At 41.5% G+C, this 16,974-nt stretch overlaps 2 non-coding genes across 2 annotated transcripts; one reads left to right on the top strand and one right to left on the bottom strand.

Moving 5' to 3' along the window:
- The first annotated feature begins 8,366 nt into the window (after positions 1 to 8,366).
- LOC148564166 (small nucleolar RNA R71) lies at positions 8,367 to 8,473 on the top strand. The gene has a single exon (XR_015884890.1). It is a non-coding gene; the product is annotated as a small nucleolar RNA R71 (small nucleolar RNA).
- A 3,761-nt stretch (positions 8,474 to 12,234) lies between these two features.
- On the bottom strand, positions 12,235 to 12,338 carry LOC148564165 (small nucleolar RNA R71). The gene has a single exon (XR_015884821.1). It is a non-coding gene; the product is annotated as a small nucleolar RNA R71 (small nucleolar RNA).
- Between the last annotated feature and the right edge of the window lie 4,636 nt (positions 12,339 to 16,974).

The following is a 16,974-nucleotide window of genomic DNA, read 5'->3' as shown; positions in this document are numbered from 1 at the left end:
TTGCTCATAAAAGTAAATGGCAGAAATTAAAGAGAATGGGTAAGATCAGAGATGGGGAGTTCATTGGGCTTAGGAGATGTTGCAATTCTCCGGATCAAGTTCATTTTCATATCTTCCTCAATCAATGCACTCATTGATCTCCTTGGCAATCTTAATTGATTGAATTACAATTTCTTGCAATTCAATCTCTCAAATCTTGATCAATAGCCAATTCCTTGGTCAATTGCACATGAGAAGAGATGAAGTATGGTCACTGATTATACCACATGCATTTTCCAAATCAAGTATTGAGAGGGTTATCCAAACCCAATTTGGTCTAGCATGAGAAAGCATTTCTATCTTGATCTCTTCATTCCTCTTTCAAGGTTCAAAAGAGATCCAAGTTTGAATAGCTTCTTTTCCAAGATAACTACTCAATTGGATAAAGATCGAAAGCTTTCAAGTAAAATCAAGAGAAAAGATAGAAGAAAAATAATGAAAACAAGTATTGATCCATCAAATTACAACAGAGCTCCCTAACCCAATGAAAGGGGTTTAGTTGTTCATAGCTCTAGAAAATGAAAACAAAGATGGAGAATACATCATAAAACTAGAAATTGCAGAGAATGTAAAATACAGAGAGTAGTTCTCTTTTCCAACTTCCAGAACTCCTTCAACAATTCAAAGCTACTCCTATATATACTACTTCTCTCAGCTTCTAGTTGGCTCTTCAAGTCTTGGGCCTTTGGATCTTGAGTTTGAAGCATATCTCTTCTTCATTTGGGCTTGGCTTTACTTGCAGAGAGAAAATGTGAAGTGGGCAGAGACTTTAGCTCAGGACATTAGGGGTTTTAACGTTTAGTGAAAATATAAGTTCGAGAACGTTAGTGACAATCAACTTTCTCACTAACGTTACTAAGTAAAAGGCACGTTAACTTCAACGTTAGTGGCATAAACGTTGCCACTAACGTTGCCTCTAAGTTCTTCGCACACGTTATTGAGACTTAACATTCCCAATAACTTTGAAAAGCCCCCTTTGTTCTCACGTTAGAGCCCACGTTAACTTAGTTAACGTGGCTCTTTAACATGGGCTTGCCATCCTTCGAGAACGTTAGTGACACTCAACATTGTCACCAACATTCCACGGTGCCCCTATGCCTCACGTTAGAGTCCACGTTAACTAGGTTAACGTGGCTTCTAACGTGGCCATGCTTAGCCATCCCCAACGTTAGTGACAATGTTGAGTGTCACTAACGTTGGCCATTCTTTCACTCATCAACGTTAGCTTCCACGTTAACTAAGTTAACGTGGGAGTTAACGTGGCTCCCTGGGGGGTTGTGTGGTTGCTTCCAACGTTGGTGACAATGTTGGGTGTCACTAACGTTGTCGACCACTCTTGCTTCTTACGTTAGCTCCCACGTTAACCAAGTTAACGTGGGAGTTACCTGGTATGTTTCTCCTTAGGCCAATGTTAGTGACAATGTTGAATGTCACTAACGTTGGCGTTTCTTCCCCCTTTTAACGTTAGAGGCCACGTTAACTAAGTTAACGTGGACTCTAACGTGGCCACTTATGAGCATTTGCCAACGTTAGTGACAATGTTAAGTGTCACTAACGTTGGCTCAACTTCCCCTCTCCACGTTAGAGTTCACGTTAACTTAGTTAACGTGACTCTTAACGTGGTCAATGATGGCTTTGAGAGTGTTATTGGCAATCACTTTTCTCATTAACTTTGCATGTTACCTCCCATTCCTTGCTTCCTTTGGTCCTGAAATCAAGCAATAGAGCGCATCAAAGTTCTAGTCCAAGTCATGGGCAATGCAACATACAATTTGTCACTAAACTCATGCAAAATCCTCATGAAATAATGTAAAATGCACAATGTATGCTTGAATCAAGGTGTAAGTGAATATCTACCCAAAACTAGCTTATTTCCTAAGAGAATGCATGAAACTAACCTAAAAACAGTAAAGAAAAGGTCAGTGAAACTGGCCAAGATGCCCTGGAATCACAACACCAAACTTAAAGCTTGCTTGTCCCTAAGCAAGTACTGGAACAAGAGAATGATGAATGGAATGCCAAGAGCAATGAGTCATTCTTGTGGAAGTCATATCACTGATTTTATGGTGGTTTCATGCATAGCAACTTAGGTTCATTCCTTTACTGGCTTTCAGACCTTTATCATGTCCTAAAACACTCACCTTGCTTACATCCCTTGAGACTTTTATTCATTGATCCCTTTATTGTCATTTCAAAGCTTATTGGTGTTCTTAGGCTAAGTGCTCTGTGAGGGGGCAACTTTTTAAGATAAGCTTTCAGCCAACACTCCCGAACCAGTTGGTTCAGGGTGCTAGGTGTTGAAGCACCCCTAAGGACTTACTCCCTCAAGTCTCTCCCCCATACATACACACCACAAGCATATAGTTCATTTATTTTCCTTCTTGAGACCTTGGTGTCCAGCACCTCTTTGGGTTACTAAATGCTCTGTGGTGAGGGTTACTCTTGATAATGGACTTTCAGCTGATAATCCCGGGTTAGTTAACCCAAGTTACCAAGTGATAAAGCACCCCTAAGAGCTTATTCATTCAAGTAGATCCCTCACACAGGAACACCACAGACACATATCTTAAGATCAAAACGATTGGTGCCTAGCCTTATTACTTACTCTTTTTTCTTTTGTTTTTCCACTTTCATTATTCTTTTCTTTTTCTCTTATTAGGATCTTGTCATATACTTAGTCTCATGAGTATATTCAAAGCAAAGTATTCAGGCCAGATAGTTGTCATCCCACCTTATGGTTTAACCAACTTAGCTAACTTATGATCATACCACAAACTCATGAATGTACTCCATAGTATGAACTCTACTCTGGTCTTTTGAAACATAAACATTCTCTCTTCATTTGATTTAAAGGGACAAGCATACAAGTAAGTAAAGTAAGGATGCAGTGACATAAAGACTAGCACACAGAGACCTTCTTCAATACTAAAGACTTAAAAGACAGAATTGAAAAAGGTTTCAACTACGCGTAACTACAAATCAAAGGTGCATTCGGACTTCCAACTTTCAACAATTCTGAGTATAATGGAATTAAGTAACAATACAACCTTCAGGTGATGATTTCTGGTTGCCCTCTCTCTTTGTCATCATCCTAGTTTTTGCTGCCTCGCTTCTTTGGGTGAAGGTGCACCATTTCCTCATAAGATTCCTGCAAGGTTATTGGAAGTTGCTTGTTCCCAAAGCACTTGAGACATAGTTAGCTTGCATGTATGCTTGTGCCTCTTGAACTCAATTTTGTGTGTGAACACCAAACTTAGTTCCTTGCCCAGTACAAAACATTGCATATATGCAGAGAACCTCATATCTTGTTATCAACAAAGCAATGATCACCTATAGTCTAACTACATCTAAGTGGTTTCTCTTGATTGGATGGAGCTAGCAATGTTCTTTTGGAGTGGAGTGTAATTCTAACTAATGTCCTTTGGTGGAACACCAAACTTAGAATTACACTATCACTCTTGGATTGTTCTGGTATGGAACACCAAACTTAGCTCCTTACAATGCAGGGGAAACAACTTGTGATTTTTATTGAAATAAAGATGAAATTGAAACTACCTGAGGTTGGGTTGCCTCCCAACAGAGCGCTCTTTTATCGTCGCTAGCTCGATGAGTCCTTAATTACTTGAGATGGTACTTTACTCTGGGGTTTTCCCCCATGTTGCCCAGATAATGCTTGAGCCTTTGTCCATTCACTGTAAAAGTCCTCTCTGAACCTTCATCCGTGATTTCGATGTGGCCATATGGTGATACTTTGGTAACCATGAAAGGTCCGGACCACCTTGACTTGAGTTTTCCTGGGAACAGCCTTAATTTAGAGTTGTAAAGGAGTACTCGCTGCCCCTTTTCGAAACTCCTGGGTGCAAGATGCATGTCATGTTTTCTTTTTGCCTTTTCTTTATACATCTTAGTGTTTTCATAGGCTTGTGACCTGAATTCCTCCATCTCTTACAGCTGTAAGATCCTTTTTGCACCAGCATTAATGTTGTCAAAATTTAGTATCTTGATAGCCCAGAGAGCTTTGTGTTCCAGCTCCAGTGGTAAATGATAAGCCTTCCCATAGACCAGTTGATATGGAGACATTCCAAGTGGAGTTTTGAATGCTGTTCTGTATGCCCAAAGAGCATCATCCAGCTTCTTCAACCAATCCTTTCTAGATGCACCCACAGTCTTTTCCAGGATCCTCTTCAGCTCTCTGTTGGATATCTCAGTTTGCCCACTTGTTTGAGGATGGTAAGGTGTGGCTACTTTGTGTTTTACCCCATATCATAGGAGGAGAGCTTCTAGTGGTTTGTTACAAAATTGGCTCCCTCCATCACTGATGAGGGCTCTTGGGACTCCAAAACGGCTAAAGATATTCTTTCTGAGGAAGTTCATGACTACCTTATTATCATTAGTTGGGGTTGCAATAGCCTCTACCCACTTGGAAACATAATCCACTGCTACCAAGATGTACCTGTTTGGATATGAGGTTGGGAATGGTCCCATGAAATCTATTCCCTACACATCAAACAGTTCTAGTTCCAAGATGAAATTTTGTGGCATGGCGTTTCTTTTGGGCAAGTTTCCAGATCTTTGGCATTCATTGCAGCTTTTTACTAGTTCTTTGGCATCCTTGAAAAGGGTGGGCCAAAAGAATCCGCTTTGTAACACCTTTGCTGCAGTTCTGTCCCCTCCAAAGTGGCCTCCATAACATGAACCGTGGCAATTCCACAGGACTTCTCTTCCTTCTTCTTCCGAAACACATCTTCTAAGGATTCCATCTGAACACTTCTTGAAGAGATATGGCTCGTCCCAGACAAAGTATTTTGCATCATTCATGAGCTTCCTTTTTTTATGTTTATTGATCCCTGGGGGTAATGCCCCAGTTGCCTTGAAATTTGCAATATCTGCAAACCATGGTGCTTTGTGAACTGTCATCAACTGCTCATCAGGGAAGAGCTCGTTCACATTTGTATCGTTTCCTCCACCTTGATCATGAGGGATTCTGGATAGGTGATCTGCCACCTTGTTTTCCACTCCTTTTTTGTCTCTGATTTCAATATTGAATTCCTGCAACAGTAAGATCCACCTTATTAGTCTTGCCTTTGATTCTTGCTTGGCAAACAAATATTTAAGTGCTGTGTGATCTGTAAAGATAATCACTTTAGCACCAATGAGGTATGATCTAAATTTGTCAAATGCAAAAACTATTGCTAGCAACTCCTTTTTAGTAGTGGTATAATTTCTTTGAGTTTCATTAAGGACTTTGCTTGCATAGTATATCACATGAACTAAGTTATCTTTCCTTTGTCCTAACACTGCCCCAACTACAAAATCAGATGCATCGCACATCAATTCAAATGGTAGGTTCCAATCAGGTGGGGAAACGATAGGAGCAGAGGACAACCTCATTTTTAAATGTGCAAATGCTAGCATGCATGTTTCATCAAAGATAAATGGTGTATCAAATACAAGGAGATTGCTTAAGGGCTTGGCTATCTTTAAAAAATCTTTAATGAACCTTCTGTAAAAACCAGCATGCCCTAAAAAACTCCTAATTGCCTTGACATCACTGGGTGGGGGTAGTTTTTCAATAAGTTCTACTTTAGCTCTATCAACCTCAATGCCTTTGTGGGAGACCTTGTGACCAAGGACTATTCCTCCTATCACCATAAAGTGACATTTTTCCCAGTTCAAAACCAAATTGGTCTCTTGGCATCTTTTCAATACCAAGGCGAGGTGATGTAGGCAATTAGGAAAGGAATCTCCGAATACCGAGAAATCATCCATAAAAACTTCAATGAATTTTTCTATCATATCTGAAAAAATAGAAAGCATGCAGCATTCGAAAGTTGCAGGTGCATTACATAGCCCAAATGGCATGCGCCTATAGGCAAACACTTCATACGGGCAAGTAAATGAGGTTTTCTCTTGGTCTATGGGATCAATCACTATTTGGTTATATCCTGAATAACCGTCGAGAAAACAATAATATGCGTGCCCTGCAAGTCTTTCCAACATCTGATCCATGAATGGAAGGGGAAAATGATCTTTTCGTGTAGCCTCATTGAGTTTTCTGTAGTCTATGCACATCCGCCATCCTGTGGCGGTCCTTGTAGGTATGAGTTCGTTCTTCTCATTGGGAACCACAGTGATTCCTCCCTTCTTGGGCACAACATGTACGGGGCTAACCCAAGGGCTGTCCGAAATTAGGTATATTACCCCTCCTTGCCAAAGCTTCATAACCTCTTTCTGTACCACTTCCTTCATGATTGGGTTCAGCCTTCTTTGGGATTGAATGGATGGCTTAGCATCATCTTCCAACAGTATTTTATGCATGCATATGGCTGAACTGATTCCTTTCAAGTCAGCAAGGGTCCATCCAATGGCATCCTTATGCTCCCTCAGCACTTTGAGTAGCTCGTCCTCTTGATCTTGACTGAGGGATGAATTTATGATCACTGGGTAGTTTTCATTTTCTCCTAGGTATGCATATTTGAGAGTGGGTCGCAGTGCTTTGAGTTCAAGTGTGGGTGCTTCTGACTTTTCGTTCCCTTCCTTTGGTGCATCTGGTATATGAATTTCTACTGTGGCCACCTCTTCACTTGATTTAGATTCTTCCTCCACCAATCTCTCGTCCTCTTTAGTTTCTTCTTCTTCAAAATTCTCCTGCACTTCATCCTCAAGTGCATCTAACCTCATGCATTCCCCCAATTGTTCTGGTGGGTAACTCATGGCCTTGAACACATTGAATGTCATCTTTTCATTGTGTAATCTCAGGGTGAGGTCACCCTTCTGAACATCAATGATAGCCCCAGCAGTGGCCAAGAATGGCCTTCCCAGGATGATGGAGGTCTTGGCGTCCTCCTGCATGTCCAGCACCACAAAATCTGCTGAAAATATGAAATCTCCCACTTTTACCAGCAAATCCTCTACTAACCCATGAGGGAATTTGAACGATCGGTCTGCCAGTTGTAGGGCCATTTTTGTTGGTTTAGCCTCCTCAATTTTCATCTTCCTCATCATAGCTACTGACATCAAATTGATGCTGGCCCCTAAGTCACAAAGAGCCTTCTCTATTGTGATTTCCCCTATAATACAAGGGATCTGAAAACTCCCAGGATCCTTCAGTTTCTGGGGTAGTTTGTGCTGAATGATAGCACTACACTCTTCGGTTAGTATCACAGTCTCATTGTTCTTCCAGCTTCTCTTCTTAGTCATTAGTTCCTTCAAAAACTTGGCATAGAGTGGCATTTGTTCTATGGCTTCAGCAAAAGGTATGTTGATTTGTAGTTTCTTGAAGATTTCCAAAAATCTCAAGAACTGGTTGTCATCTTCCTTTTTCTTCAATAGCTGGGGGGTATGGAGCTCTTAAGATGTTCAGTTGTGGCATCCCTTTTTCTTTCTGCAGACTTGGCGTGGGAGGTTGAACTCCATCTTGCTCTTTGACCTTTTCATTTGAGCCTTCTTCTTGTGGTTCTTGGGGCAGTTCCTTCAGTTCCTTCCCACTCCTAAGTGTGATAGCTTGACACTCCTCCCTTTTGCTTGAATTGGCATCATTGCAAAGGTTGTGGTTAGGAAGCTGCTTAAATAGATAGCTGATTTGTGTCTCCAGTTTCTTGATGGCAGCATTTTGATTCTGCATGTTTGACTGCACTTCCTCTCGGAATGCTTTACTGTTTCGAATGTCCTTGCATACTCCTTCAAGTAAGGTTTCAATCTTAGAGAGCTTGTCATCAATTGATGGGTGATTCGGAGCAAATGTGCTGTTTTGGTTTTGATAAGTGTATGGAGAAGTGTTGTTGTGGGGGTGTTGAGATGTCCTCTGTGTGAATTACTGGTGAGCTGCATTGTTGTTGGAGTTGTAACGTCTTTGGTCTTGGTTTTGATCTTGCTCACTTCTCCACCCAAAGTTTGGGTGGTTTCTCCATCCAGGGTTGTAGGTCTTGGAGTATGGATCATAGTTTTTCCTTGGTGAATTCCCAATGTAGTTAGCTTGCTCCTGACTACCCTCTACTTCTTCATTCACTCCTTCTTGGGTTGTTGATGAAGTTGAGATTGCTGCTACTTGGTTCCTCTCCATCTTCTTGGTGAGGTCAACCAGCTGCTGGGTAATGAGCTTGTTTTGGGCCAACAGAGCATCTACATTGTTTAGCTCCATTACTCCTTTTGTGTTCCCTCTTTCGGAATCATAGAAGTAGTCGTTCTGTGCTACTATTTCAATAACATCTATGGCTTCCTCAATAGTCTTCTTCTTGTTCAAAGATCCTCCGGATGAATGGTCTACGACCTTCTTTGACTCATAAGAGAGCTCTTCATAGAAAATGTGCAGCTGCACCCATTCGTTGAACATATCTGGTGGGCACCTCCTTGTTAGGTCTTTAAACCTCTCCCATGCTTCATATAGAGTCTCACCATCTTGTTGCCTGAAAGTTTGGACCTCAGCTCTCAGCCTATTGATTCGTTGAGGAGGGTAAAATCTTGCTAACAATTTGTTCACCACGTCTTCCCAAGTTGTCAAGCTTTCCCTTGGGAAAGATTCCAGCCACTTGGCTGCCTTGTCCCTGAGTGAGAATGGAAATAAGAGCAGTCTATAGGCATCAGGATGAACACCATTAGATTTCACTGTGTCACATATTCTCAGGAAGGTGGTTAAATGTTAATTGGGGTCTTCTTGAACACCTCCTCCAAACGAACAGTTGTTCTGAACAAGGGTGATGAGCTGTGGTTTAAGTTCAAAGTTGTTGGCATGGATTTTTGGCTTTTGGATGCTACTTCCATAATTGCCTGGGTTTGGATTGATGTAAGAGCCCAAAACTCTTCTGTCATCCCCAGCATGATTTGCTCTACCTCCTCCCCCATGGTTGTGATCCTCTTCTTCATGATGGTTTTCCATGTTGTCTTCCATGTTTGGTTCAAAGAATTCCTCTTCTTCCTTAACACCAACCACTTTCTTTCCTCTTGCCTCCCTTCTTAATCTAAGGAAGGTCCTCTCAGGTTCAGAATCGAAGGAAGTTGAAGCCCCGCTTCTTCTCCCTGTCATACAACCATCAAGTGCAAGCAAGAAAAGTTAGGTGCAGAAAATATTTTTGTCAGAATTACTGTTAGTTGTGGGTGATGCAATATATCAAATAGTTAGTGGGTTAGCAAACAGAATTGAAAATAACAAAAAAAAAAGAGTAGAGAGGGAAGGAAAGAAGTTTAACTAAAACAGAAAGTAAATCACTCAAACAGAAAATGAAATTCACAAAAGAAAAATGCTCAATCTAGTGATCTTCCAATTTAATCATTGTTGATGCACAATCAATCCCCGGAAACGGCGCCATAAACTTGATGCGGGTGGAAACTGTCTCTCAACAAATTTCCTTCGGCAAGTGTACCGAATTTGTCGTCAAGTAAAAACTCACAATAGAGTGAGGTCGAATCCCACAGGGATTGATTGATCAAGCAACTTTAATTAGAAGAATGTTCTAGTTGAGTGAATCCAGAATTTGGGTTGAGAGTTGTAGAAAATAAAATGGCGGGAATGTAAATAACAGAAAAGTAAATGCTAGAATTAAAGGACTGGAAGTAAATGACTGAAAGTAAATTGCAGAATTGTAAATGGGAATGGGGGATTTGCTCATAAAAGTAAATGGCAGAAATTAAAGAGAATGGGTAAGATCAGAGATGGGGAGTTCATTGGGCTTAGGAGATGTTGCAATTCTCCGGATCAAGTTCATTTTCATCTCTTCCTCAATCAATGCACTCATTGATCTCCTTGGCAATCTTAATTGATTGAATTATAATTTCTTGCAATTCAATCTCTCAAATTTTGATCAATAGCCAATTCCTTGGTCAATTGCACATGAGAAGAGATGAAGTATGGTCACTGATTATACCACATGCATTTCCCAAATCAAGTATTGAGAGGGTTATAGTCACATACCCATCCAAACCCAATTTGGTCCAGCATGAGAAAGCATTTCTAGCTTGATCTCTTCATTCCTCTTTCAAGGTTCAGAAGAGATCCAAGTTTGAATAGCTTCATTTCCAAGATAACTACCCAATTGGATGAAGATCGAAAGCTTTCAAGTAAAATCAAGAGAAAAGATAGAAGAAAAATAATGAAAACTAGTATTGATCCATCAAATTACAACAGAGCTCCCTAACCCAATGAAAGGGGTTTAGTTGTTCATAGCTCTAGAAAATGAAAACAAAGATGGAGAATACATCATAAAACTAGAAATTGCAGAGAATGTAAAATACAGAGAGTATTTCTCTTTTCCAACTTCCAGAACTCCTTCAACAATTCAAAGCTACTCCTATATATACTACTTCTCTCAGCTTCTAGTTGGCTCTTCAAGTCTTGGGCCTTTGGATCTTGAGTTTGAAGCATATCTCTTCTTCATTTGGGCTTGGCTTTACTTGTAGAGAGAAAATGTGAAGTGGGCAGAGACTTTAGCTCAGGACGTTAGGGGTGTTAACGTTTAGTGAAAATATAAGTTCGAGAACGTTAGTGACAATCAACTTTCTCACTAACGTTACTAAGTAAAAGCCACGTTAACTTCAACGTTAGTGGCATAAACGTTGCCACTAACGTTGTCTCTAAGTCCTTCGCACACGTTATTGAGACTTAACATTCCCAATAACTTTGAAAAGCCCCCTTTGTTCCCACGTTAGAGCCCACGTTAACTTAGTTAACGTGGCTCTTTAACGTGGGCTTGCCATCCTTCGAGAACGTTAGTGACACTCAACATTGTCACTAACGTTCCAAGGTGCCCCTATGCCTCACGTTAGAGTCCACGTTAACTAGGTTAACGTGGCCATGCTTAGCCATCCCCAACGTTAGTGACAATGTTGAGTGTCACTAACGTTGGCCATTCTTTCACTCATCAATGTTAGCTTCCACGTTAACTAAGTTAACGTGGGAGTTAACGTTGCTCCCTGGGGGTTGTGTGGTTGCTTCCAACGTTAGTGACAATGTTGGGTGTCACTAACGTTGTCGACCACTCTTGCTTCTTACGTTAGCTCCCACGTTAACCAAGTTAACGTGGGAGTTAACGTGGTATGTTTCTCCTTAGGCCAACGTTAGTGACAATGTTGAATGTCACTAACGTTGGTGTTTCTTCCCCCTTTTAACATTAGAGGCCACGTTAACTAAGTTAACGTGGACTCTAACGTGGCCACTTATGAGCATTTGACAACGTTAGTGACAATGTTAAGTGTCACTAACGTTGGCTCAACTTCCCCTCTCCACGTTAGAGTTCACGTTAACTTAGTTAACGTGACTCTTAACGTGGTCAATGATGGCTTCGAGAGCGTTATTGGCAATCACTTTTCTTATTAACTTTGCAAGTTTTCTCCCATTCCTTGCTTCCTTTGGTCCTGAAATCAAGCAATAGAGCGCATCAAAGTTCTAGTCCAAGTCATGGGCAACGCAACATACAATTTGTCACTAAACTCATGCAAAATCCTCATGAAATAATGTAAAATGCACAATGTATGCTTGAATCAAGGTGTAAGTGAATATCTACCCAAAACTAGCTTATTTCCTAAGAGAATGCATGAAACTAACCTAAAAACAGTAAAGAAAAGGTCAGTGAAACTGGCCAAGATGCCCTGGCATCACTTGCACTTGTTGGTTGTATGACAGGGAGAAGAAGCGGGGCTTCAACTTCCTTCGATTCTGAACCTGAGAGGACCTTCCTTAGATTAAGGAGGGAGGCAAGAGGAAAGAAAGTGGTTGGTGCTGAGGAAGAGGAGGAATTCTTTGAACCAACCATGGAAGACAACATGGAAAACTATCATGAAAAAGAGGATCACAACCATGGGGGAGGAGGTAGAGCAAATCATGCTGGGGATGATAGAAGAGTTTTGGGCTCTTACATTAATCCAAACCCAGGCAATTATGGAAGTAGCATCCAAAAGCCAACAATCCATGCCAACAACTTTGAACTTAAACCACAGCTCATCACCCTTGTTCAGAACAACTGTTCGTTTGGAGGAGGTGTTCAAGAAGACCCCAATCAACATTTAACCACCTTCTTAAGAATATGTGATACAGTGAAGTCTAATGGTGTTCATCCTGACGCCTATAGACTGCTCTTATTTCCATTCTCAATCAGGGACAAGGCAGCCAAGTGGTTGGAATCTTTCCCAAGGGAAAGATTGATAACTTGGGAAGACGTGGTGAACAAATTCTTAGTAAGATTTTACCCTCCTCAAAGAATCAATAGGCTAAGAGCTGAGGTCCAAACTTTCAGGCAACAAGATGGTGAGACTTTGTATGAAGCATGGGAGAGATTTAAGGACCTCACAAGGAGGTGTCCACCTGACATGTTCAACGAATGGGTGCAGCTGCACATTTTCTATGAAGGGCTCTCTTATGAGTCAAAGAAGGCCGTAGACCATTCATCCGGAGGATCCTTGAACAAGAAGAAAACCATTGAGGAGGCTAAAGATGTCATTGAAACAGTAGCAGAGAACCACTACTTCTATGCTTCCGAAAGAGGGAACACAAGTGGAGTAATGGAGCTAAACAATGTAGATGCTCTGTTGGCTCAAAACAAGCTCATTACCCAGCAGCTGGCTGACCTCACCAAGAAGATGGAGAGGAACCAAGTAGCAGCAATCTCAACTTCATCAATAACCCAAGAAGGAGTGAATGAAGAAGCAGAGGGTAGTCAGGAGCAAGCCAACTACATTGGGAATTCACCAAGGCAAAACTATGATCCATACTCCAAGAACTATAACCCTGGATGGAGAAACCACCCAAACTTTGGGTGGGGAAGTCAGCAAGATCAAAACCAAGACCAGAGACGTTACAACTCCAACAACAATGCAGCTCACCAGCAATTCACACAGAGGATATCTCAACACCCCCACAATAACACTTCTCCACACGCTTATCAAAACCAAAACAGCACATCTGCTACAACCTTTGCAATGATGCCAATTCAAGCAAAAGGGAGGAGTGTCAAGCTATCACACTTAGGAGTGGGAAGGAACTGGAGGAACTACTCCAAAAACCACAAGAAGAAAGCTCAAATGAAAAGGGAGAAGAGCAAGATGGAGTTCAACCTCCCATACAAAGTACGCAGAAAGAAAAAGGGATGCCACAACTGAACATCTCAAGAGCTCCATACCCCCAGCTATTGAAGAAACAGGAAGATGACAACCAGTTCTTGAGATTTTTGGAAATATTCAAGAAACTAAAAATCAACATACCCTTTGCTGAAGCCATAGAACAAATGCCACTCTATGCCAAGTTTTTGAAGGAGCTAATGACTAAGAAGAGAAGCTGGAAGAACAATGAGACTGTGATACTAACCGAAGAATGCAGTGCTATCATTCAGCACAAACTACCCCAGAAACTGAAGGATCCTGGGAGTTTTCAGATCCCTTGTATTATAGGGGAAATCACAGTAGAGAAGGCTCTTTGTGACTTAGGGGCCAGCATCAATTTGATGTCAGTAGCTATGATGAGGAAGATGAAAATTGAGGAGGCTAAACCAACAAAAATGGCCCTACAACTGGCAGACCGATCGTTCAAATTCCCTCATGGGGTAGTAGAGGATTTGCTGGTAAAAGTGGGAGATTTCATATTTCCAGCAGATTTTGTGGTGCTGGACATGCAGGAGGACGCCAAGACCTCCATCATTCTGGGAAGGCCATTCTTGGCCACTGCTGGAGCTGTCATTGATGTTCAGAAGGGTGACCTCACCCTGAGATTACACAATGAAAAGATGACATTCAATGTATTCAAAGCCATGAGTTACCCACCAGAACAATTGCGGGAATGCATGAGGTTAGATGCACTTGAGGATGAAGTGCAGGAGAATTTTGAAGAAGAAGAACCTGAAAAGGCTGAGAGATTGGTGGAGGAGAAATCTGAATCAAGTGAAGAGGTGGCCATAGCAGAAATTCATATACCAGATGCACCAAAGGAAGGGAACGAAAAGTCAGAAGCACCCAAACTTGAACTCAAAGCACTGCCACCCACTCTCAAATATGCATATCTAGGAGAAAATGAAAACTACCCAGTGATCATAAATTCATCCCTCAGTCAAGATCAAGAGGACGAGCTACTCAAGGTGCTGCGGGAGCATAAGGATGCCATTGGATGGACCCTTGCTGACTTGAAGGGAATCAGTTCAGCCATATGCATGCATAAAATACTATTGGAAGATGATGCTAAGCCATCCATTCAACCCCAAAGAAGGCTGAACCCAATCATGAAGGAAGTCGTACAGAAAGAGGTTACGAAGCTTTGGCAAGGAGGGGTAATATACCCGATCTCGGACAGCCCTTGGGTTAGCCCCATACATGTTGTGCCCAAGAAGGGAGGAATCACTGTGGTTCCCAATGAGAAGAACGAACTCATACCTACAAGGACCGTCACAGGATGGCAGATGTGCATAGACTACAGAAAACTCAATGAGGCTACACAAAAAGATCATTTTCCCCTTCCATTCATGGATCAGATGTTGGAAAGACTTGCAGGGCACGCATATTATTGTTTTCTCGACGGTTATTCAGGATATAACCAAATAGTGGTTGATCCCATAGACCAAGAGAAAACCTCATTTACTTGCCCGTATGAAGTGTTTGCCTATAGGCGCATGCCATTTGGGCTATGTAATGCACCTGCAACTTTCCAATGCTGCATGCTTTCTATTTTTTCAGATATGATAGAAAAATTCATTGAAGTTTTTATGGATGATTTCTCGGTATTCGGAGATTCCTTTCCTAGTTGCCTACATCACCTCGCCTTGGTATTGAAAAGATGCCAAGAGACCAATTTGGTCTTGAACTGGGAAAAATGTCACTTTATGGTGACAGGAGGAATAGTCATTGGTCACAAGGTCTCTCACCAAGGCATTGAGGTTGACAGAGCTAAAGTAGAACTTATTGAAAAACTACCCCCACCCAGTGATGTCAAGGCAATTAGGAGTTTTTTAGGGCATGCTGGTTTTTACAGAAGGTTCATTAAAGATTTTTCAAAGATAGCCAAGCCCTTAAGCAATCTCCTTGTATCTGATACACCATTTATCTTTGATGAAACATGCATGCTAGCATTTGCACATTTAAAAATGAGGTTGTCCTCTACTCCTATCATTTCCCCACCTGATTGGAACCTACCATTTGAATTGATGTGTGATACATCTGATTTTGCAGTTGGGGCAGTGTTTGGACAAAGGAAAGATAACTTAGTTCATGTGATATACTATGCGAGCAAAGTCCTTAATGAAACTCAAAGAAATTATACCACTACTGAAAAGGAGTTGCTAGCAATAGTTTTTGCATTTGACAAATTTAGATCATACCTCATTGGTGCTAAAGTGATTGTCTTTACAGATCACACAGCACTTAAATATTTGTTTGCCAAGCAAGAATCAAAGCCAAGACTAATAAGGTGGATCTTACTGTTGCAGGAATTCAATATTGAAATCAGAGACAAGAAAGGAGTGGAGAACAAGGTGGCAGATCACCTATCCAGAATCCCTCATGATCAAGGTGGAGGAAACGATACAAATGTGAACGAGCTCTTCCCTAATGAGCAGTTGATGACAGCTCACAAAGCACCATGGTTTGCAGATATTGCAAATTTCAAGGCAACTGGGGCATTACCCCCAGGGATCAATAAACATCAAAAAAGGAAGCTCATGAATGATGCAAAATACTTTGTCTGGGACGAGCCATATCTCTTCAAGAAGTGTTCAGATGGAATCCTTAGAAGATGTGTTTCGGAAGAAGAAGGAAGAGAAGTCCTGTGGAATTGCCACGGTTCATGTTATGGAGGCCACTTTGGAGGGGACAGAACTGCAGCGAAGGTGTTACAAAGCGGATTCTTTTGGCCCACCCTTTTCAAGGATGCCAAGGAACTAGTAAAAAGCTACAATGAATGCCAAAGATCTGGAAACTTGCCCAAAAGAAACGCCATGCCACAAAATTTCATCTTGGAACTGGAACTGTTTGATGTGTGGGGAATAGATTTCATGGGACCATTTCCAACCTCATATGCAAACAAGTACATCTTGGTAGCAGTAGATTATGTTTCCAAGTGGGTAGAGGCTACTGCAACCCCAACTAATGATAACAAGGTAGTCATGAACTTCCTCAGGAAGAATATCTTTAGCCGGTTTGGAGTCCCAAGAGCCCTCATCAGTGATGGAGGGAGCCACTTTTGTAACAAACCACTAGAAGCTCTCCTCCTACGATATGGGGTAAAACACAAAGTATCCACACCTTACCATCCTCAAACAAGTGGGCAAACTGAGATATCCAACAAAGAGCTGAAGAGGATCCTGGAAAAGACTGTGGGTGCATCTAGAAAGGATTGGTCGAAGAAGCTGGATGATGCTCTTTGGGCATACAGAACAGCATTCAAAACTCCACGTGGAATGTCTCGATATCAATTGGTCTATGGGAAGGCTTGTCATTTACCACTGGAGCTAGAACACAAAGCTTTCTGGGCTATCAAGATACTAAATTTTGACAGCATTGCTGCTGGTGCAAAAAGGATCTTACAGTTGCAAGAGATGGAGGAATTCAGGTCACAAGCCTATGAAAACACTAAGATGTATAAAGAGAAGGCAAAAAGAAAACATGACACGCATCTTGCACCCAGGAGTTTCGAAAAGGGGCAGCAAGTACTCCTTTACAACTCTAAATTAAGGCTGTTCCCAGGAAAACTCAAGTCAAGGTGGTCCAGACCTTTCATGGTTACAAAAGTATCACCATATGGCCACATCGAAATCACGGATGAAGGTTCAGAGAGGACTTTTATAGTGAATGGACAAAGGCTCAAGCATTATCTGGGCAACATGGGGGAAAACCCCAGAGTAAAGTACCATCTCAAGTAATTAAGGACTCGCCGAGCTAGCGACGATAAAAGAGCGCTCTGTTGGGAGGCAACCCAACCTCAGGTAGTTTCACTTTCAATTTATTTCAATAATGATCACAAGTTGTTTC

This window comes from Arachis ipaensis, chromosome B5, assembly GCF_059453495.1.
Source record: "Arachis ipaensis isolate K30076 ecotype BB chromosome B5, ASM5945349v1, whole genome shotgun sequence".
Classification (NCBI taxonomy): domain Eukaryota; kingdom Viridiplantae; phylum Streptophyta; class Magnoliopsida; order Fabales; family Fabaceae; genus Arachis; species Arachis ipaensis.
Note: the sequence above shows the minus strand (reverse complement) of the source record. Positions and strands in the feature narration are given on the sequence as shown.